An 11,813-nucleotide genomic window follows, 5' to 3' on the forward strand; every position below is an offset into this window, starting at 1 on the left:
AGAAGTACAATATAAAGTTCATCAAATTACATAACATTTTTTGAAATACAGTATAAAACATAAATACGAAGTCTAATATGTAAATATAGCTTTATTTGTAATCATAATATATGTGCCATTTTAAAGGTTGTTCTATTATCTTCCTAATTTTTCCTTTGATTCCAACCATATGGCTTATATGATGTCTATTGATTTTGCCTTACATTGTGTGTGGAATGAAAATAGATTCAAATTATTTCCTCAATATATTTTTTTTTAATTCCCTGGGTCACTGGTATTTAAGACTAAAAACTCAACAAGACATTTTACCTAAACTTGCTTAATAGAATTGTTTAAGAAATGTTTTTATTCCTTTAGAATATTGGATAAAGTTGGGTTGCAGTTAACAAATCCAATTAGAAATTATAACTCTGCTACAGGTTTACCACAGAAAGTAATATATATACATACAAGCCAGGCATGGTGGTACATGTCTCACCTAGTCTTCAAGGCATTGGACAGGGGAAGAGACAGAGGCAGGAGGATCTCTGAGTTCAAGGCCAGCCAACCAATCCAACCAAGGCTGCATACTGAGACCCTGTATCAAAAGCAACGACAAACACACACACACACATATATGTATACATATATAAACATGCACACCTACATACAACTTGCAAAATCAGCCAACTGCATAGCAATTATCATGATAAAGTCACAAGTAAAGCCAATTAAATCCAAGAATATGTTAATTGGGAATAATATTTACTGTTAGTACCTTCTGTATATTCTAGGTATTTATCCAGTTGAACTTCTGTTCAACTTTACACATAATTCTGTGAGACAGTTATACTATTGTTGCCATTCTATACATGAAGAAATATTTGTACCTGTCTTAGGCAAAATAAATGATGACAGTTAACAAATATTACAATGGTTAAAAAGATGGTAAAGGGCAGAGGACGTAGGTCACTTGGAATGTGTGCTTGGACTACATGAGGCTGAGTTCACAAGGTTTCCCAGTACCACATGCCCACAAAGGTAGAAAGTAAGGTACTGTTCACCTGTCTGCATCTATTAAAAGGGGAAAAATCTACATTTTAATGGCTATGGGAAGGAAACAATCTGAGAAAAGACCTTGAGCAACAATTAGGTTAATGGTGTTCTTCAAATGAAGTGAGCAATACCTACTAAGATCCTTAGAAATATCCAGACCCTTTGTCACAAGACAGCAGAAAGTTTTTTATGACTTACTAACTGGATAAATACACACACATATAATGTAGTTCTTGACTTTGTTGACAATAAAAACATAGAACTTGAATGCCCACTATAACAGTGAATCTTAACACATATATAAGGAACACTAATAGACTATTCAAATGCAGTAGATATTTTTATTAAGGAGGCTCTGTGCCGTTGGTAGGTGAAGAAGAAAGGCAGGTTGCATAAGAACATGCACAGCATGCAAGTATATTCTCCTGGGAAGTTGGCAGTCTTCACATTGGACTTGGAGTAACATTTGTCTTTTGCTGTCTAACAGTTTTTCAATAACATGGGATATGTAAATAAATGGAGATGTATATCACACATATTACTGGCTTTTATAAGCTAAATGGGACCAGGCATCATCTATTGCCGTCCTAAAACAGCCAGATGTGATTTATCCCATGTGACAAAGAAACCTGCTTCATAATAGTTAGTAGTTCTGTTTAGTCATAAGCATTTTTTCTCAGTTTTGTCTTCAGTAGTAACACTGCAGTAGCAGCATCTTAGTGCAATACTCAGGATAGGTAGAAATTGTACTGCACTCTCCATTGAGCACATCCATTTTCCTGAAGTCAGTGGTATATAATTAGTAACTTTCAACGTTTTCTCTATCTTCCCATAAGACTTTCTCACTTTTCTCTTTTGGCTCTGTGGCCATGGCAGGAAATCTGCTCTCTCCATTGTTGTTATCCAGCCTGGAGTGCATGTACACAGTTCATTTCCAGCAAGTGCATATAGGTCATGACAGCAAATGTTCGGTGGCACCGTCGTTGCTGTGGAAGTCTGTGTCTGCCGAAAGCCATAGATGTAAGCTCAGTTCCTGCACGCAGACTCACTCAGATCAGTGTTTAGATTTGCTTTATCATTTGTACAGACTGGGATCATTGCAACATTTGCATCTTCACATCCAAAAAGTCACTCTCTTTCATTTGTATTTTGAATTTTTTAAAATCATTTTTAATTATTTTCAAATATTGGAAGGAAATAGTTGCCCATAACATCTTCTAAATGCAATTTCCTTACTAATACCATTGATAGGACAATATTTTAAATGCTTTGCTTTAGGATTATGGATAATTTGTGTATTATTGCCAGAAATAGCAATAATAATTCAGTACATAGTCTTTCATCCAATTTATGAAAAGCATGCTGCCCTAATGTAATTTCCTAACTGGAAATTCAGATAGAGTAATCTAATTAAGTTGGAATTTTAAAACAAAGTCACAAAGACAGAGTTGTCTGGTACTATGTTTGAAGGGATTGATGTCTCAAATGTGAAACAGACATTTGTATTTAAATTCACAAAAACTGCTGGTCATGCATCTTTTGACTTAAATAATATTAGTTTCACTTATGCATGTTTTATACATACAAATACATATTTTAGTATGCAAGAAACCCTGAAGTTTGAAATAAAAAATGGTCTAATACATATTTATCACATTTTTGTTATAGTCACATTTTGTTGATAGTCCAGTAAGAAGTTGCCACTGTAAAATGTGACAATTATTTAATTGTTTTAAAATAACAAATATAATGGTCTTTTATGAAAAATGAGTTATTTCCAATTCTTGTCTTCCAGCTTTAATGAAATTTATTTGATCATCCATTTGGAAATTCACATTAGACAAGAATACTTAATATTTGCATGAATCTAGATGTATGCAAAATTTCTTAGATAGCTAGTGTTATACATTTATGAACATAAATATCAAGCAACAATACATTTGAGAGACTTGTTATAAAACAAAAATTTTGTATAAAATCTTCTGATCTCCCATTCCTCAAAAACGGACTGTAGGAAAAACAACAACAACAGCTTGTAGGGTCCATTGTTTATGTGTCTGCTGAATACAGACTACAGACAGCTCAGCTGCCAAATACCTTGGGAAATTAGACAAATTGCCTTCCATGACCTTCACATTTTGGGAGATAGGTAGCCAGGCTGGCATTGAGCCTATGATCCTCCTATCTGTGCCTCCTATGTGAAGAATTACATTCTTGACTAAATTAGCATTTTTAGAAAGTTACTATAATTCCAGGGAATGCTGAAATAACTGCTTCAAACAGGGAAGATTATTCTCCACTAGAAAGACACAACTGGAAATGACTAAACTGGCACAGGTTCTCAGGGTCATTTGAGACAGCCTTCCTCGGTTCTTAACCTAACGAGTGAATGATAATTTTTTAATTAAATTTTTATTTTTATATTAACTACAGTTTATTCACTTTGTATCCCAGCTGTAGCCCCTTCCCTCCTCCCTTCCCAGATAATTTTAAGTGTACTGTGTTAAAGTCTGTTACTTCCGCCTTCAGGAAGTATTTATATGAAGTACATGGTTATTTCCCTTTGGACCTTGAGATTAAAACTGTATCATCAGATAAAACATACTCTCAGAAAAGAATCCCCCTCCAAAATATTTTTACTTCTAGTTTGTCTATTCTACTGTTCTTCATTTGGAGTCCACTCCCAGTATGTGAAACTTTGAGTTTTCTAAATATCTTTTCAAGTGTATATGCTAGACTTAGAATATTTTTCTCCAGCAGAGACATTTGAGCAGAGTGCAAATGAATTCTCCTAGAACAAAATTGCCAAGCATTGTGATGGAACTGTAGGGAAGAGGGGCAAAACTTTAATCTGCATAGAAGCTTAAAAATAGCTCCATGGTGGTGATGCATGAAGCCTGACAATCGACATCTCTCATTTTGGCAGCATTAACCTACAGACCCCTATCTGTACCCGAACACATTCATCTCTGGGATAAATGATTAATGAGCTGCCTATCATTTCCACTCCTTTTGTACTGAGTGGTGGAGGCTTCAGTTGACCATATTTAGCCATCTGCATCCTTACTGAAACTGAACCTGCTACCACAGAGCAGTGTTAGGACAATCAGCATCTCAATTAAAAAATATCCATATATATAGCTTTTCTGGTCACTGTCTTACCTGGCAAGAGGTTTTATTGTTTGCTTTCAGGGAATATTACAAAACCTTAATATGAAAGGGACAACAGGATTATTCTTGTTCAAGATCTGTTCTTGTTCAAAATCTGAAGATTTCCAGATTTCCTATTCCTTGTTTGGGCTTTCTGAAACTAGTCTTGCTGCTTAGCCCAGAATTCTTCCTACCGCAGTATTCCGAGTACTGGGATTGCAGGTGTGCACCATTATTCCTGGCTTGTTCTTTTTATTACTTACTGTCATGTTGTAGGACATGCAAATGTATGAAACCCTGCAACTTGTATGGTGAGCAGTACAACTGCCAAATTATTTTAGACTGACAAGTGATTCACAGATACTCTTGTATCTGAGCAAGCAGATGTTGGAAGGAAAGGATTAGAACATCATTTAGCTGTCAGTACGATGTGGGCAGCATTCTAAAGCAGATGGTAGAAAATGTGGGCCTGCATAGCCTATGAAAAAAGGACAGCTTGTGGTTTTTGTAAATGATAAATACAAGGAAAAGGAATTGGACTTAGACCTTCTATTTTAGCATATCTCTCTTTGCTCCTGGAATTCTAAGCCTTTCTGAATTTAAACTGCTCCCTCATTTATTTCCAGCTCTTGTTTGCCCAGTCTGCTTATATTTCCTCGTTTCCTTTGTCCCTCTCTGAAATTACTAAGACCAATTGTTTAGCCTACCTCAGGATAAGATTCATCCAGCTGAAGCATATGTACCGCAGGGCCAAGGCTGATTATGCAGAGTAGAACCATTCCTGTATTTAATGATTCTTTCCAGAGTCTAGCAGTTAGGTGGTGCTGTGAGTTCTCTCTTGTGTGGTATAAGAAGCAGCTAGGACTGCACTGAGGACTGCTAACTGGAGGGTGTTTTTACCCAACGTTGAATAATGTAGATAACAGTAATTTTCTTGGATTTTGGGTAATGGGTAGAAAAGAGTCACAGTAAGAAGTGTGGGGGTGATTAAAAAGCAAGAGGGACGGATTTTGACATTTCTTCCTTGTGTTTATAGATGCTGCAGTGACAATCACTGCTCTTTCAGCCCCTGATGAACTGGTTAGGCTGAGGTGTAGTGAGTAAGCAGTGAGCACACTCTTCTCTATGCTTGATGAAATAGCTTTTTATTCACCTTCCTCAGAACCCTCCTCAGGAGAGCATTCTGGGCAGCAACTACCAGCATGTAGTTGATCTGTTGGCCATTTTTAAATCACCTACACTTAGTCTGGATAATAAGACATGCAAAGTTATAAATTATTAACTGGAAGAAAAACTAAAGGATCATGTTGGGAGGTGTTCGAACTGGGTGGGTAGTAAAGCTAAAAATAGGTCTAGGATCTAAATTGTAATCTAGAACTCGTCTATTTGTCACACTGCTTGGTGTGTTTTGTGTAAGGGTGTGGCCCTCAGAGGTTTACTGTGCTTTAGTAGATGGTCTTACACCCAGGAGTATATGGCTAACACAAATTGAACTCCATGGAATATTTCTTAAAAATTCCTATTTGGATAATAAGGTGAAGGTGGATTTGGGAGGATTTATATCAGGTTCCCAAAGAGTAAAAATATATATTAAAAAAATTTCAGGTAAATCAGTTCAAATCTGAACCCTTCGAGCTCTCAGTCTAAGGCTAAAGCTAAGAAGCAGGGAACAGAGGCAGCCTAAGTCCATCAGGCCACAAGAGTTAGGAACCTATGTCAAAAACAGAAGACTGGCGGTTCGGTTTGAGAGGATTGCAATATTTCAATATAATTTTACATACAAAGTGTATAAACAGAATGATACTGTACATAATCCTGCATAAGTGAACATTTGTTATAAAATACTGCTGTGTAATTACTATTTTAAGTCCTATATAAATGGAATCTTCACATGATTATGTCCATATGAAAAGTTATGGAGGCCAGATGTGGTGGTTTATGCCTGCAATCCACTCAGAATGTGGAGGCAGGAGAATCAAGTTTGAGGACAGCCTAGGCTACCCAGGGAAACCTGTTTCAAGAAACTAAAATGACAAAAAGTTAAAAAATTCATTTAAGAAATATATATATATATATATATATATATATATATATATCTCCCATAAAAGTTTAAATATCATGTCTAAAGTTTTTCTTCTTCAATATATTCAGATGTTTTGCCTAAAACAAGAGGTCTGTCTTTCCTTTTTATTCAGTGATTTAGATATTTCAGCATACATTCCCTTTTCATTTTAAAGTGTTCCATCTTTATCACATAACCAGCAGGGTTCCTGAGTGAGGTAATCCACTCCCTCCTCTCTTGGAGGTGAAATGGTTTTCCGTGCCACCATGTAATTTGCTTTGCAATGATTATTGCTATTTGTAGCCATATCTTGTATCACAAGATACAGGTAGCTCAATTTAGAATATGTAGGGAACACAGAAGGGAGCAGTGCTATTCTAAATGTCATTGACTTCGATTGTAAACCATAAAATGTTAAAAGCTGAAATGCATCCATCCTGATCATCCACTTCTGTGATGTATTTTTAGTTAATCTGAAATTTGCTGTTGTAAGAGCTATTTTATTATTCAAATCCTTGAAATTTTCTAGCCTCCTTTCCAGTGAGATACTCTTTAGGGTCTAGATCTAACTTTCAGAACTTTTGGAAGCCAAATGTCATGTGTTACAGATTGTTTCTTAAACGTACCTAGGAGATGTGCAACCGTAAATAACCCTTTGCACTCACAGATGTGCAAACAAATGATGGCTTACACTTACAAACTTCTTTCATGAGCTTTTCCTTTGAGCTTTCAGTTAGGTCATGAACTAAACAGGAACATTCTGCTTGTTTGTTTGAACACATCTCAGAGCCTTAAAGCTCATGTGTTCTCGTAATGTATTTTCACTGGATTGCTTAAAATATATCCTTAAGTTTATACTTAAAAGTTTAGGTCATATGATGAGAGAGAAAGGAACAGCAGCAACACTGAACCCATTTTATTGTCTTGAAAAATTATTTTACTTTCCTTAAAAAGGAATAAAGCAGGGTATTATTACCAGGTTTAGCAGAGTGGTCCTGTGAAAACAATAAATCTCCCCATTTCACCTCCACTGCTATCTAAAATTTACATTCTTTAGGTAAAGTTGCTGTATTAATTTCTAATGAGAAAACAGGGAAACACAGAGACCTCAGCTTTCTTAAAGTCACTTTTTTTTTTTTTTAAAAAAAGAACATATAAATGTCATATTTAATCTCATCTTGTTTTCATGATTTATTTGTACTGTTAAAAGTGAAGCAAACTGCCCAGAGGGCCAATTCTTTTAGGTCACTGGTTTCCAATAGAAAAAGCAGTCCACAAAAATCTCCTGGTTTGGAAGCAATGACTTCTAATTACTCCTACTTCTTCTCCAAGTCTCCAGTATGTTCATCTGGAAAGCATTTAGTCATTTCTAAGGAGATTCCAAAATGAGGCAATCCCTGGTACACTGTCTGCCTGGCATAAAAGGTCAACTACATGACCAACTAACCCCTAACATTTCTGAGACATATGGAAGAAATAGTCTGCTCATTTCAAAGAGCAGATGTAGCTATTAAATAGTAGTGCATTCACTTATCAGGGTTAGTGTTTTTGTATCATTTAAGCAAAAGAATATTAAAATGTTTCAGTGAAATACAGTGCTATTTCAGTTTGTCACTTGATATAATTTGACTAGTACATGTATGCAGTATGTCAACTGGAGTTGAGCTAATAAAACTAAGCATTGGTGTGAAAATAGCACCTAAAAAGTGTCTAATGTAATAGTATTAAGTTTTAATTAGTAGTTATCCATTAACAAAGATCTTCCTGCTGATTATCTTCAAAAATTCAGGTAACAAGATGCACAATCTTTCTACTCACTTAGAACTATTGTTAAATAAGATTTATTATCTTAACATTTTATGTTGAGATTTTCTTGAGTAATAATTCAAACTGTGAAAAATGCAGTTGCTTGGCAAATCAGACTAGTTAGTGTTAATTCTGCCACTGCCCCAGACTCTTACTCTAAGTCATCTGTAGTCCTTTCTTTCAAATTCTGGCACTTGTTTGATAACTGCCTTCAAGTTTTCTGATCTTTATCTGCCCAGCTAAAAAAACAAGTGTGTTGAAACAAAAAATTTTAATGTGTTGTATTTTAGCCTGTATCTTCTAAAATGAGGAATTACTATACAACCTAATGCCTTGCTAACATTCTGTAATATGCAAGCAAAAGCAATATTAACTGCAATTTTAATCCTTACAATCATGAGGAATTTATTACATTATAACTTGTTCAGAGCCTACAATTCTGGTCTTAATTAACCATCTCGTAACCCCGTGCTATAGATCAAATGGGGTCATAAGAAACATAAATGGCTTACTTCAAGCCAACATCACTATTAGAAAGTAACTCAAAACATGTGTTTAACTGATATTCTAGAGATTATACCATCTTCATAGGAAAGGCAGGCAACTTGATGGCATTAGGATCAACTTTATCTTCGTGATGGATCAGAATAAAATTCCAGGTGAGTTAAAGAAACCAAATTGAAATTTCACAAAGTAAAACCACTTCTGATGGCTGATAATCAGCAGGGTTTCTTTGAAATCTCAGACCAATTATATACTAACTAGCTAGTAAGATAAGACACCTTGAGTGTATGCTAAGCTGCTGTGGACAGATTTCAGAGGGCTGATGTCAGACTTCTATGTGTACCTCCAGTACTTAGCCTAGGGCTTAACATCAAGTATTTATGGAAAGACAATGCACATTATTTAATATATTAAAAACACAATGCTAAATTCTGTATGTTTACTAATAGTACTAGTTCGTCAGTATTTAATTTGCGAAGAGCTGCCTTCAGATTTGTGTATACTTTTGATAGGTGAAAAAAAAAATCTAAAGATCTATAGAACTAATGCTTGAGGAAACCATTTTGGGTTTTGCCATGCCCTACATTAAATTCTGAATTCCTTGTACAATTTCAAGTTTGAGTGTCCTAGTAAGTTTAAGACTATTACAATTCTAGAGCTGACTTTTTTACAATGTTTTCATGTTATCCCCTTTCTGTGTTTCCTATTTTAAAAACAAAGTTTTTTAAAAAGATGTGTGCTATAATATAAATGAATAAAAATACTGAAACTTTGCTTTGTGTTCCCTGATACTCTACAGTCAACCAATATTTACTAAGCACTTACTAGGAGTAAAACAATTAACATGTAAATACTGTAGAATTTCCTTTTGGCACAAGGAAAACATTCTAAAATTGAGTATGGTTAGCAGTTCTACACACACACACACACACACACACACACACACACACACACAAAATCACTCAATCTTATGTTTGAAGTAGATGAATTGTATACTTTGTGACTATTTCGATGCGATCACTGCCAAGAAAAATCTGGAACTTGTGTCAGGAAAGTACTACTTGTTCAGACAATACTCATTTGGTTGCCCTGCTGCTGGGACACCATGTGTACATGGTAAGCAGCTCAGACACAGTAGAGCTTAGATACAGCATTATAATCATGAGCACAAAGGACTCACTCAAAAGACAGCAAGATGCTAGACTGACTTAGTACATCTTGGGGACACTCAATGTTTATAACACTGGGCTGGTTAACACAGAACTGGAGACTGAACCCATCTCTAGTGCTTAAAACTTAATGGCGGATGCCCCTCCTTGTTTCCAAACTACACTTACATTCCTCTTATATAATAAAAGGCTTTACTATAACCAGCTATGGTAATGTTCTTCAATCTGCAGATTATTTATGGGCTATTAAACTTGCAATTGTCAGGATAATCAAATTATACTGACTATATTTGACAAGATAAATGAAGATTTTTGGCTCATGGTCACTTGGCTCCATGTCTTTGGACCCATGGGTGAAGCAGAGTATCAGAACTTGTGGAGGTGAAGGCCGTTCATATCATGGCAGACAAGAATCAGAGAAGGCAGGACCAGAGGACAGGTTATTGCCCTCAAAGCTGTGCCCCTAGTATTCTACTTTGTCTAGAACTTCCCAAAATAGAGCCCTAAGTGAAGATGAAATGCTTACCACATGAATCTGTGGAGCAATTGCATATTCAAACGATAACATTCCGCATGTGGGTATTTCACAGTGCACATATGCCACCTCCCATAGGCCACTGTTATTCAAGATTATAAAGTTCAAGCTTCTGCAGATTTCACCTCTTAATAGTGGGCTGCTATAGAGTGAAGGTTACACATCTACAATACATAATACACAAAATAAAAACAGCTGGGAAGAGTGGGATCAAAGACCAAAACCCAGGTTGGCAAAAGTTGAATCCTTGTAGTTCCATGCATGTAGCACGTAGGTCATGATGTGAGGTCTGGGCAATCTGGCCATGAGGGCCTGTCCATTGTAGCCCACATGACCTCTAAGGTTGGCTCTATTTGTTGTAGTTTTCCCTTGCAGACGTTGCTTGTTTCTGAAGTCTGTAACAGTGTTGAGCTTCCACTGTAGCTTAAATTTCAAGCATCACAGTGAGGCTACCTGCAGAGACTCTTGACTCTCACACAGTCTAGACTCCCAGGCCTTCCTTTGAAATACAGATGGAAGTCTCACGGCCCCACAATTCATTTTTTGTGTTTTACATGGATGAAAAAACAAGCACCATATAAATGATGCGAAGCTCTTCTCTCAGCCTGGGTAGAAGCCAGGCCCACTTAAAACATGTCTGCACTGGCTAAAGAGTGCTAGAGTAGCTGAAAGGGGGTTGGGAGTAGTTGGCGCTCAAGACACAAGCAGCATTCCTTGGCGCTCCCTTCTTAATGTAAAACCTTCCCCATGAGTCAAAAGACTTATTCTGTGATGCCTTCATAGCATCTCTCCAGCTATCCCAGTGAAAAGCATTTGCTGTCTTTTCATGGTGCTAAATAAGCTCTGAACAACCATATACTCTTTGCCCACTTACACATTCCCTTGCTAGCCAAACTACAGTTTTCAACATGGCTTTTCACTCTAGTTCTTACTGTAAATCCAGCTAAAAGGTGTGTACAATGAACACGTCACTGTCCAAATTTTAACCTGTACAAATTTCCTCCTCCAAATTAATGTCATTATTTTGAATTTAACCTCACTTAGTCTCAAGACATGGACAGAAAATACAGACAAATCTTTTCCCAGACTGTAATACAGACTTTTTCCCAAGAGTCTCACTTCTATGTGAAATCTTATGAGTAGTCTTTATTTCTATCAGTATTTTGGTCTTCCCACCATTATTTATTACATGATTAAACACTGCTCACATTCTAAGACTTCTCTATCAGATCTCCAAACCCTTGTAAATTCTTCCCCCATACCTATTCTTAATATTCAAAAACCACAGATTTATCACAGCAACCACCAACTTCCCTGGTACCGTTTGTGTGTGTGTGTGTGTGTGTAACCATTCTTGTCGCTGTGACAAAATACCTCACATACACGATTTAAAGGGAGTGGTTATTCATGCTTTCAGAGGGTTTAGTTTCTTAGAGATAACAAGGAATGGGAGAAAAGAGAAATTCATACCACGGTGGCCAAGAAACAGTACAGTGAGAGAAGGATCAGGGACTGTTTATAACCTTGAAAGACAACTCTCCAGAGACACACT

This window comes from Psammomys obesus, unplaced genomic scaffold, assembly GCF_907164565.1.
Source record: "Psammomys obesus unplaced genomic scaffold, mPsaObe1.curated_primary_1811, whole genome shotgun sequence".
NCBI lineage: Eukaryota > Metazoa > Chordata > Mammalia > Rodentia > Muridae > Psammomys > Psammomys obesus.